This window comes from Fundulus heteroclitus, chromosome 8, assembly GCF_011125445.2.
Source record: "Fundulus heteroclitus isolate FHET01 chromosome 8, MU-UCD_Fhet_4.1, whole genome shotgun sequence".
Classification (NCBI taxonomy): domain Eukaryota; kingdom Metazoa; phylum Chordata; class Actinopteri; order Cyprinodontiformes; family Fundulidae; genus Fundulus; species Fundulus heteroclitus.
In genome coordinates this window covers 12,118,807-12,131,587 of record NC_046368.1, presented here as the reverse complement: position 1 = coordinate 12,131,587, position 12,781 = coordinate 12,118,807, and the positions used below count along the sequence as shown (strand labels likewise).

At 38.0% G+C, this 12,781-nt stretch overlaps 1 long non-coding RNA gene across 1 annotated transcript in view; it reads left to right on the top strand.

Annotated features, from left to right (window-relative positions):
- LOC110368789 overlaps positions 1–12,220 on the top strand; it is a 41,036-nt gene extending 28,816 nt beyond the window's left edge. Inside the window, exon 3 of the long non-coding RNA XR_002428406.2 lies at positions 11,593–12,220. This is a non-coding gene — a long non-coding RNA (uncharacterized LOC110368789). The remainder of the gene's footprint in view (positions 1–11,592) is intronic.
- Positions 12,221–12,781: the final 561 nt, after the last annotated feature.

Genomic DNA, 12,781 nt, shown 5'->3' with positions numbered 1-12,781 from the left:
CCCCTTTTCACCACTGTTCTGAGCTGCGTCTAAGAGCACCTCGTTTTGGTGTGGTCACTTTAAATCTAAAGGAGGCCCTTCACACTCCATTCCAGGTTGCAGAGCGTTCCACGTCATGCCATTCAGCCATTTATGGAGTATGCTGGGGGACGGTGTAATGAACTATCAATGACTTATCCTCTTGTAGCTTCGGCATCCTTAAGCTTGGTCTACAAAATCGCTCAGATGAATAAAAATGGCCGATTTGCGAGACCGATAAGCTGGAAGCCCATGACCTTGTTTAGCACTTCCACCGTAAATACTGTGACGTAATTGTTCAAAAATGTGATAGAAAACAAAGAAAACTGAACGACTTGAAATATATGACCGAGGGTCCTCACCAAGATTTTTTTTGTTACCACAATGGGGGACGGCGGGTAGGGGGGGGCCCGTTGCGTAGTGGTTGTTTGTCAAGCTAATAACAGCTAGCATTTGCTTACGTTGTCCAGAAGGTTTACAACTTTGCAGATGCACGTTCAAGAGCTTTACTGAGCTCTCTATGTTGCTCTCAAACATCTGTGTTGCACTGACCGTGTTACGCTAAAATGCGCTGGCAAGAACCCTGCCACCCAAAAAGAATATAAAGATAACTGTACTGTAGCAGGAGAGACTACATTCAAAATTTCTGCACTCCAGAAACTCCCAAGTACAAAACAAAATGCATTTTGGGATTAATATGGAGGATTTTGCATGATGTATTCCCTTTTAAAAGCTTATATTTAAAAAAAAAAAACTATTTTCCACCAGCGAGGAAAGGTTATACAACAAACGTCACTGAATTGTAAAAGTAAGAATTTGGTTCTGCAAGATCATAATTATTCTGTATTTTTATCTAATCCAAACATGCTCAAAATTGTGATTCTGTAAATGTACTGTTAATTTGCTGTGGAAAGCCCATGTGACCAAGCTCATTTATTAAAATAAGCTAAATAAGCAGCAAAATCCCACTATCAGCTGTATATGGGATGTATATGGGATTAAAATGTTTAAAATGAACCTTTTTTAAAGGAATCTGCCTATTGGACAATGTTACTGTCATTCCAGTGCTGCCTTGTGGAAGTCCGTTAAACACAGCACTTTCTTTCCAACCACCCATTGTTGAAGACCCATCATCCACAGCTGTTTAGCTTCCCTTATTCAGTTTTTAAAGAAGAAAACAACGTATTTAAATTTTCTGAACCTGCTGTTATATCTGAAATCTTCTCACCAGCCTGGGTCGGTTTGTTTTATTCTGATAGCCAATTATCATATTAAGAGAATTCATCTGTGACACCCGTGTCTTTATTAAATAACCTTCCCTAATTATCAACACATTTGCTTGATTGTGGCTCCCAGTCTATTTGGGCCGGACTACGAAAATTGCTTTGGTCATTACTGAAATTAAATGATTGTGTTTATCCGTATACATAGGCTGGAGTGCTGGTCAGTTCCAGTTTCCAGCCTTTTCTATATTTTAGCCTAAAGCCTCTTGGACAAAGTTGTAAATATTTTACAATTTATGACAATAAACAATGAAAATGTACATTTTAGTTACAAAAAAAACCTCACTGGAAAAAAAAATGGGACAGTGATCAATGTTTTATCTCCCAACATCGTTAATTGGGTTGAAAAGCCAATGTTTTTGATAGTGAAACATCAGTACGAATTTGGCTACATAGTATGTTTTTCAGTGCCTTGCAAAAATTCATAGGCCTTGAACTACGTAACATTTTAGTCAAAGTACAACCACAGACCTTATTGCATTTTTTAATTATGTGTGCACAGTCATCAAGTGGAAGGAAAATCGCATGAGACACGGAAAAGTAAGAACAGTTTGGCCTGCATTTTCAACCTCTATTGGATTGTGGGTGTCTGTGAACATCGATCTTCAAGTCTTGAAAAAGATTCTCACTTAGAGTCCGGTCTTGACTTTGGAATTAATAATATATTAATATATTTTCATCTAAATCATTCTACTGTAGCACTGATTGTATGTTTGGAGACACTGTCCTGCTAAAAGGTGAACCTGAGCCCCAGTCTCAACTCTTTTGCTTCCTCCAGTCATTTTTCTTTCGTTGTTGCTCACTGTGGTGTACACTGTTATTTTTCTATCACACAGTGTTTTACATACTGGTTTCATCTGATCACAACACATTCTTCCACAGGTCTGCTTCATGCTCCGTGTGCCCTGTAGCAAACTGGCGACAAAACTTTTAACAACAGCTTTAGCTGTGTTGCTTTTTCCAGTAAGTCTGATTAGTTGGTTAGGTTATCCCAATCAACACATTCTCTTATGTGAGTTGTGGATCTCTCCAGTTCTCGCAAAGCTAACATGGGCCTCTTGGCTATTTTTTTTGATTAACACTCCTTTCCTAGCCTGTAATTTAGGTGGACTGAAGAAGGTTTAGAAGGTTTGCAGTTGTGCCATACTGTTTCCATTTTAAGATGATTGAAGGGTGACAATTGATCCCACTAGATCTTCTTTTGGGGTGCTGGAGTATATCCACCTATATATCCATCGTCTATACTCGCAGGGTCACAGTGGGGGGGTTATGGTGCCTATCTCAAGCAGTCATTGGGCAAGAGGCGGGGTACGCACAGGACAGGTTGCCAGTTCATTACAGGGCGAATTGGAGTATAGGGGATGGAAATAATAAATATGTCACCCTTTTTAGATTTTTGTTTTTGTAAATATTGATAACTGTATATTTGTTTTAATCTACTGCACAATTTTGTGCTACATTAGTTTGTTCAGTAAGATAAAATACCAACAAAAGGCATAAAAGTTTGTTGTCACATGGCAAAATTGTAATAAGAATTAAAATGGCATGAATGTTTTTGTAACGCACTTATAGAAAGCAGAGAAAGAGACACATCTGTGTTATGTTGTGTGTGTGTGTGTGTGTGTGTGTGTGTGTGTGTGTGTGTGTGTGTGTGTGTGTGTGTGCATATAGCACACATCTCAGGGTGTGTGTTAATGTCTAATTCTCAGTGACAGATAACTGGGTTGGAGCAGCAGTGTGTCAGCTCTGTTTACCCAGGACAGGCCTCTTGGAAATTAGACTTAACTCATAACCACAGGCGCCAATTGTCCTCCTTTCAACACAAACATACGCATAGTATAACACAAAAGCTCACACCTATATGAACTTTTTTTTTTTTTTTTTTTTTTTTTTACAAATACAAGCATTTACTATGGAGTCAGTATTAAACAGAAACACATGCAGGGGTACAAAAATGCGAAGTTAGACACATGCGCTCACACACAGAGACGCTGTTACCAGAAAACAACTTATTCAGTACCTGTCACCTCTGCTTAATAAATAAGAATTTATTTTGTGTGTGTGTGTGTGTGTTTTGGGTGACAGATTTAAGGATTATTTGAATGTGGCCGTGTGTGTGTGTGTGTGTGTGTGTGTGTGTGTGTGTGTGTACTCGTAGGAGAGAAAAAGAGATGGGGCAAGTGGAGGAGCGAAGCCGTCTAGATTAACCATTTAGTCTGTGTGGTCAGCTGCCTTAATGAAAACCAATAGAGATCCACCCCGCTTTAATGAAGAACACACACACCTCACAGCTTCAATTTGCAACTGGAATAAGGCTCTGTCACTCGCTCTATATTTGTGTGTATGACTCTTAACAGAGAAAAATAAGCATGCAACAGAACTTAGTTTTTACTATGCCCCTTTCTCTTCTTTCTTTTCTCTCTGTAGTAGTTAGCGTTTTAATATTGTCTTTAGATATTATTATTTTTCTGTTTTTGTCTTTTAAATTTTGTGTTGCATGGTCTTATGTTAAGCCTTATAGAGTCAATCTAGCATGTGACACCCCTGATCTTGAGTCTGCAACCAGTAAACAACCCTGGCAATCAGAAGCCACCAAATTAATTACTGTGTGAAAGTTACACACACATACACACACACACACACACACATACACACACTCACAAACTGGACTCTATCACAAATGCTGTCTTAGTTGCTGGAGTCAAACAGGATGATCTGTGCGTCTGATTTAAAGGTGAGCCTTGCACAGGTGTTTGCATAAGATTACAAACAAAGTTGTCTTTGCTTTAACATCAACTTGGAGCTTGTCAATAAGATCCAGATCATTTCTGAGCAAAGACATGATCCATTTTGGGCAACGAGGACAAGTTAAATAGTGGCAAGTCAAGAAGAAACAATTCATCTCGGGGCAAGATTCAGCAGTCCACTTGTACCTCAAGAACAAAGGACAGACTTTTGAAGATAGCAGATACGTTTACATTGACAAAAGTAATCGGAATAAAAATGTGTCATGTAAACAAGCCAATCGGAATATTATGATCGGACTAAGCTCAATCGGAATGAAATTGTATTCCGAATGAGAGGGGTGGTTTATGCCGATTGATAATCCGATTGACATGCATCTAAATGCTTGTCAGGATCAAATTATTCCGAATGTGGCAAACTGATCCAAGTGCGCATGTGCACGTTACATTTATTAAATGTAAATGTGACGTAGTTTTGCATTGTTGAGTTGTGGAAATAACATCGGGAAGCTAAACTGTCGGGGCTCCCGATAAAACCTTTGTACTCGAAACATTAAACTAGCTCAAAATTGTTATTTTTTCAGTAACGTTTCAACTGTAATTGAAACTTGGTGCAGGTTCAGCCCGGGCAAACAAACAAACTTGTACATTACTGCTTTACTATTTCTTGTTTTTTAGCAAAGATGGAAGTTCTTCTTTTTCTTCTGTGTTTTTTTAAGGGAAATTTGATAACTTTGCATGTTAGAGTGGTTCTATTATGAATAAAGCCAGGAGCATATACACGCACGTAATGATCAGATTAATTGATTGTGTGTCAATATAAATGGTACGATTATTTTTTTCAATCCAATCATGAGATCCATGTTCTTAAAAACAGCAGCGCTCCAACTGCAGGTTGCTCAAGTGCAAGCCACCAGAACTGACAAAGACTCCTGGATAGGTGTCAAAACGTTTTCCGATAAACTGAGCAAAAGTCTGGTTGCCTCCGATTTAATGAGCAGACGTTATGCAATCATCCATGTTAATTGTCCTTCAACCATTTTTAATCACATCTTTTGTAGATAATATTACATTCTAAACACATTTGATTTAAAACAAAAAAACTCATGAATAATAATGTATGTTAATAAAGTCAAGCCAGTAGTAATTTACATGGAAATGGTCCGTCCTCTATTCTTACATTTAAGTTAAGGGCTTGATACAAAGTTGCACTTGTGACTGATTAATATATTTGGAATTTAGTCTCATTATATGTGTAACTTCATGTTGGAATTGGTACATTATGCATGATAAATATCATTTTTTGTTTACCGTTTGTTTTGCGATATAGAATAAATGGTTGTTTATTGTGAAAAAAGTTAAAAAAGATAAAATCGCATATTTTTTAGGAACATTACATACATTTTTTTATTCAAAAGTAAGTAATAACAAGTGGCTGAACTACACACACTTTTTTCATATTTCTATGAACACTCGGTTCGCAAAATGTATCTCCTGTTTTCATGGTTTGACCCTCCTAGAAAAAATAGGGTTTAAACCAGCATCGATGGCACTATACAAAACAGTGTAAGAGCAGCTAAATTTGTGATCTGTATTTGCCAGAATAAGATAAAAGGTCTTTTAATGTTGTGATATAATATATAATCTCCATTTAATGAAAGTGCAATTCTTTCATTTTTCTGAACTGATGATCAAACTGTTGACCTTTTTCAAGTCAAATTAAAAACCACAAAAGGAAGATGTTACTACACGAACAGCACATTTCCTCTTGAATCTTTTCTGATTTTAAACCAAAAAAACCTCTGTAAATTATCTGAAAGTTTTTGGATGTGCTATTATACTAGTATATTTAAACACTAATTTCAACTAGAATATGATTTTCTCATTATGTTAAGAGGATTTTGTACTTGTCATTTATTTTCAGTCTTCAGAGAAATTAATATATTTGTGTTTATGTTTAAATGTTTGTGATCGTTCTGCAATTTAATGATTTTGAGGAGTACCACGGAGGCAAAAATAAATCTAAAGAAAAAACCTTTGTCATTTGATTGTGATAAAGTCAGCAGATGTTACTTTTTAGTTGATCCCATTGAGGGATCAGTGCAAGCACGTTTGTACTTCAGTAGTCTGTTCAGGGCAATTTTAAATGATGGACTACTGCTTAAAAGTATTGTTGAAACAAGGATGCTTTTAGATAACAGCAGGCAGTGAGTGTCCTGTGTTACCTTTCTTGGTAAGCTCATGTAAAATAACAGTAACAGGTCACAGTGTGTTATCTGAACAGGTATTTGACCTGTCTGACCTGACTGTGTGTAATGACTAGACTGGTAACATGATATGTGATGACTGACTAATTTAGCAGCCAGACTCGCAAGGATAGAAGAAGCTGACTCCTCTGTGAGTGTGGAGAGAGTCAACAACGCTACCTTTTCCCTCAGTATCACTTTCACACGCAGTGATGCTCCTGTTCTTCCTCGGTATTGCACGGATCTTTCTGCAGCTTTAACTCTAACTTTGCACTCTGTTGTCAAGCTGCTACAGTACCGCTATCGCGCTGGCCTTTAATGTGTCCAGCAAAACAAACCATACCCAAAACCATACTCCTATTACATTTGCCATGTTATAAGCAGAAACTTGAAAGTTTTTAGATTTTATGTGATTGACCAGCGCAACCAGAGCATCATTGTAAAGTGGTTGGTAGGGGATGGGTTTTCAATATTTTTTACAAGTAAAATAAAACAAAGTGGCAGATGTTTGCATTCAGATCCCCTTACCGTAACAGCCATCAATGAAATCCAGTGAAACCACTGAACATCTGAAGAATTGTATCTGTCAGAAAACTAAAACCAACCCACCACCCCTTGCATGAAACCAGGTAATGGCAGCATCATGTTGTGAGGAGGCGTTTCATCCCCAGGGTGGCTTGTCATAACCTGGTAAACCAGTTTGATAATGTGTAGTCCTCTCTGTTCTGCACATCATCCACCTGGGACTGCTCCCATCGAATATGTTCAGGTCAAAAATGGACGTCCAGCAGAACCTTTCGAGCTGATTGGGCGAATCAACATATAGTGTCCACCTGAGAAAGGTTGGTTTTAGCCAATCACTGTATCAAATGAAAATGTCATAAGCATCAGGCGCCATGAGAAACCACAACAACTTACGCTGGTCAAGGTTATTTAAATAGTGATGGTCGTGACAACGGTGGATTCTGACAAAACAGATGCGATAGCAGCAGCTATGCATGCGTCCTGCTGCGCTGCCATGCTTATTTTGCTTCGGCTGTGGGCTCGGTACATTTTGCTTTCGTCACAGGCATATGTCCCGCCTTATACCATAATACTGCAACGTGATTGGCCGGTCCATTTTAGTTCAGTCTCAACGGTTAAGTGGGACAAGATGGATTCTTGTGTGATTGTGAAAGCACGAATACCGCGAGATTTCAGCTTGCAGGCAAGGGTACGGTTGTCAGAATTAGAGGAAAGGTGACTAAATACTACAAAGAAAACATGTTGGAGGCTGCAAGAGAAGAGGAAATTAGACTGGAGAGGAGATTCACCTTCCAGCATGAAAACCCCTAAAGATTGAGGTTTTGGATCAAATCATATCAGAATGGCTAATTTATGACCTGACCTAAATCCGAAAATAAATAAATGAAGAGTCCTTTGCAAAACAAAACAAAAATTATTTTAATTATTACGCAATGAAAACCATTTAGTTTTTAGATGTGTGAAGCTGGTAGAGATGCACTCTCAACGAATTACTGCCATAACTGTAGTCAAAGGTGATTGAGAGGCCTATTGATTTTATTGTTGTGGGTCTCAGAGTAAAGGGAGCTAAATACAAAAGGACAAATCATCTTTTACACACATTTACATTTTATTTTATTTTATTTTTTGTATTATGTAATGGTTTGCTTTCACTTCAGTTATACACTACTTTGCATTTCAGTATATCAAACATTTCCAATAAAATTAAAGTTTATTTTTTATAATATGACAAAATGTGCAAATATTTAACTTTTGTAGACAGCACATAAAACTGTAACTCACCCCTGTACAAGAGCCTTACTCCGTCCACATCTAATATTTGAAATATGCGCGTTAAGCAGTTAATGATGGTGGACCAATGAATGTGCGGGAGATGAGGGCTGTGCGTGGTCTGTGCTACTAGAACAAGGTAAATAAATGCTAAATAAACTAACTGAATGCTAAGATAAGAAATAGCTAATCTGGAATCTCCCTACGGAGGCATGTATGAGGCGCTTTTATACCCCACAGAGTTGGGTGACGTCGCAATGTATTTTGAGTCGGTACAGATTTAAAATTCAAATGCAATACACTCTTTTGACACAACAAGGACATCACACATACAGTTTTAGGCACAAAAGCAGGACTTCAACAAATATGTGGCAAATTGTCAAACTAATGACCAGGACATGTAGACAGCAGCATAACACATCTATATATACAATTTATTAGCAAATAAAAGTCAATTTGGGGGTAAGTTACCCAGTCTAAAAGCTGAAAATCCTACTTTCTTGTTGAAATAACAATATTAAATTTATATTAAGACAAATTGTTGGTTTAGATAAATAAATAAATTCTTTCTTCATGTTGCCAATGGTAAAATGTTTTATTTCATGTTAAAATGAACTGGTGTGTATATACTTAAATGCATTCCTCTTTTTTTTCACACTGACGTGTCTTCCACTGCTAATATTTAAGTGTTGCCCCTCACACATGCTGGCACATACAGGGACTGACTTTCCCTTCTCAGGTACATGGCCAGACAGGTGAAACTCACACCACCACCACATCACCTGAGCCTCTGATACACGCTGATGCCTTCCACTCTGTTACCTTACCTTCACAGTGTAACATTTCTTAATAATTACCTTAGCTCCCAGAAACGTCGAGAGCTCAGATAACGATTACATGTGCAAGAGAACACGGTCAGCATAAGATTAAAAGGTTAGTACAATCCAAAATGTCAAGCTTTCCCTTTCTAACAACTCCGGCATGTTCACTGTGACATGCCCACCAGGAAACACAACTAATGCTATCAAGGTCTAATTACGAGCCAGCTCTAACTGTGCTGCAAGGTTCCATCCATCATACTCACTTTGTCACTGTCTCTGCCCCAATAAATGATCATAATCATGCTCTGCATCAGGTGCTATTTGTCATCCTCTGGCTGGCTGGCTGGGTATGTGCTAATCAGTACTGTTACAGTCATATTAAAACACCTAACCAGCCCCTAATGACCTCACACCGGGACCCATGTTTGTACAGTCGGTGTTCGCTGTGCTCAAATCTGAGTTTGACCTCGTTGCTGCAAAGTAAATAATAGATATTGCCGTAATCCTCCACACTTCTGTTATCCTGGATTTTCTTTCATATATTCCTTGTAAAAAAATAAACAAAGAGTATAAACATACATGGTGCAATTGTAATAGATTTAAAATGCCAAATGGTACAGTGTATTTAAATGTGGGTATCCTTGTATGAAGTAAAACCAAAAGAGAACATGTTAAAGAAACTAAATTTACAGCCATTTGTCACTAGCTTGGTGATCTTGAATGAGGAACCAACCTGCAAGTACTGATTGTCATGATTTAGGTTTCTGTTTATTTTGCTTTGAACTTTTCTGGACTTTTTCACCCCTCAGCCACTATCCAATCAACTCCACTGCCAGTAATTACATTCAACTCTGGTCACCTGTTCACCTGTCTACTTATACCTGACTCAGCCAACTCTTCCCCGCCAGAACGTCTCTTCTCGACTTGTCCAGTGTGATGTGCCCTGCCTCTACCAGTTCCCGTGAGCTCAGCCCACTGGACTCTTCAGATAAAAGTTGCCTGCGTCTGCATGCTGCAGTTCTGCCTGTTTCCCCGTGAGTTACAGCTGCTTGCTCTGCCTGTTCTGGTGTTTCCATACCTGCATCCTCTGGTCTCCTGCTCACCCCTGCCTGCCTGCATCATCAGCCATAACTCATCTGTTCATGTCTGGTTCTGCTTGTATGCCTGTTTGATTGGATCAACCTAATACATAATTATAATTTAATCAAAACCATTGCACTGTATTTATAACTATATTAAGTGTCATTGTCCTGCTTGAATGCAAACCTCTGCCCCAATCTCATCAATTCTTATGCATTCTTTAACAATTTTCTTTTAGAATTACCCTTTATTTTTGCTCAATCCATCCTTTGTTCAAAAGGGACACATAATGCAAAAGCCACTTTTCAGTCCTTAAATACATCTTGTTGTCTACATGGAGTCTTTGAGTGCACAACATTTGAATGTAGTGTTTCCAGGGGCTGAATAGACATATTTATTTTTGGGGGGGTCATGTTTTTCAAGCCGTTCAGTTTTCTCTGTCTTCTGTTATGTATTTTGAACAAGTACATCACAGTATTTGTTGTATAACTGCTAAGCAACTTCATGAACTTCCAGTTTACCAGTCTCACCGATCTGCCATTTTTATTTCTCGGAGCTATTCTGTATTACAAGCTGAAGGATGCCGAAGTGCATAAGTAAGAATGTTTGGTTGTCTGATGTAGTAACCCACACAACTCATTACACCTTCCCTCAGCCTGTGTGCACCATAATGCAGTGATGCCTGGGTTAGATAACTGGCAAACATTATCTAAACAGATTCAATTAGGAAAACGACCAACTTCATCATCACAAGTACATCTTTAAAACAATGTACTACATCAGCTTAAATGATTTCTTAACTGCAGCTTCATTCCCTTTAGCAGGCCAAAAAGAAATAAAAAAATCCCTTATCCTAGACTATCAAGTGCCATTTACTGCACAAAAAAGAGGAACACGTAGCATTCTTTAATAAATGGGTCTCTGCTTAAACTGCGGTGAGCCGACATGCACACAGTTCCACTCTGTCAAGTTTGGTACTCACAAGACCCCGAAGAGGGGGGCCAAAAAAATGCCAGTATGTTTACAATATTTTTTAACTCTATCTTTACATCAACTCTCACCAGCTTTACTGGCTATGCTGAAGAAAAGAACTTCCAACAGCATGATGATGCCACAACGGTGTGTCACTGTCTCTAAAAACCCTGGGCACCTTCAAAAAGCAGTAGTATTCATACTGAAATTAAATTATACACTAAAGTGGGCTTTAGTTAGTATTAGGTGAAACCTGATTAGCAGATTAAATGGAAGTAATATGTTTGCATGAGATTCTGGAAACCATCCATCCCTTTGCTTCCTCTGCAAAATGATGCAAAACTTTGTGGTGGTCCATGTTGTAAAATCCCAGTGAACTACAAGTCTTTAGTTGTAAAAAAAACAAAACATTAATGCTTCTGTGTGTTCTGTGCATCATTCCAGGGTCAATGTAAAAGTAATTGAGTTGGCCAAAGGAAACGTTGGGACTGTACACTTTGTAAAACCATTTATTCAATTCCTTTCCCATCGCTCAGTAAATTCTACATTTCTGACTTTATTTCAATATCCTCAACCTTTTATAATTTATTCCTCTTCTTCCTTTTAAATTTCATTCAACCTTTTTGTCTTTCAGGACTCCCATGTGCCTCAGGCTGGTCTCTTCGGTCTGATGGCTCCCAGCAGGTGGGTGAACTCAGGATGAAATCCTTCTTGGCACATTCAGCATGCTGAATATTAGGCTGATTGCATTCAATGGCCAAGAATACATCGTTAACATTTATACGGAGTTGTTTGAGACCCATTTAATTTTTTCTCTCTCTCTCGAAAGTTTCTGTATGTTTTTTTTGTTTTTTCTTAACCTCATGTTTTAATAATTTTCACCCCAAAAGTGGTGGGGAAATAAATATTTATTAATTGGAAAAAGTCCCATTTTAACATATCTTGCAAAACTGCGTTGAAATATAACAAAAACGTAACATATTGTGTAATTGTTTGAGAGATCCATTTCCATTCAGTAATTTTTGTCTGATTATTCAAACATATTATGAAAATAACATCAGTTATTAAAATGTTGATTACTCGTAGTTCACAGTGTTTCCAATTAGAACGAATGTAATCAAAAGTGTGACATATATGATGTGCTGTTAAAAATAAACTGAACATACACTCGGCTTTTGCCAGCTACTTAACCACATAAATCCATCATCGGCTAATATGTAATATACTTGGCCAGTCTTTTGCGCATTGTACTTCTAAACCTGTTTTCACTTGTTATAAATGACACCAATATAAAATGAAGAGTTGCACAGAGAACACAGTTTATCCAATCTTTTCAGTCTGCTGTCTTGACTGCACCATGCTGTAAAGTAATGAAGCACGGCGTAGTTTTCACAGAGAGAGCTGGTAATTATGGAAGCGCTGTGATGAGAAGGTTTTCTTTAGATGGACTAGATTGGCCATTCATTACCAGCACCACTGCTACACACACACACACACCGGCTTCAGAGACAATGGAGCACAGACTGATTCAATCTGGGCTTGTACTTACAGGCAACAATGAGATAATCAAGTAGAGCATTACCCTGAGTAGCACACGGGCCTTCGTGTGTGTGTGTGTTTGTATACCTACCTCATGGCAAGATTTACTAGTTTTTAATGCAAAAAAATCACTATTTTCTATTCTGCTGTGCTGTTTTTCTGTCATAATATTGTCGTAATATTGTAAACGATAGCAAATACAAATTTACTCCCCATCCAGTGAGGAGCATATACAAGACAGGACTCCTACAGTATGGACTGGAGTACAATATGATTTGTGCATT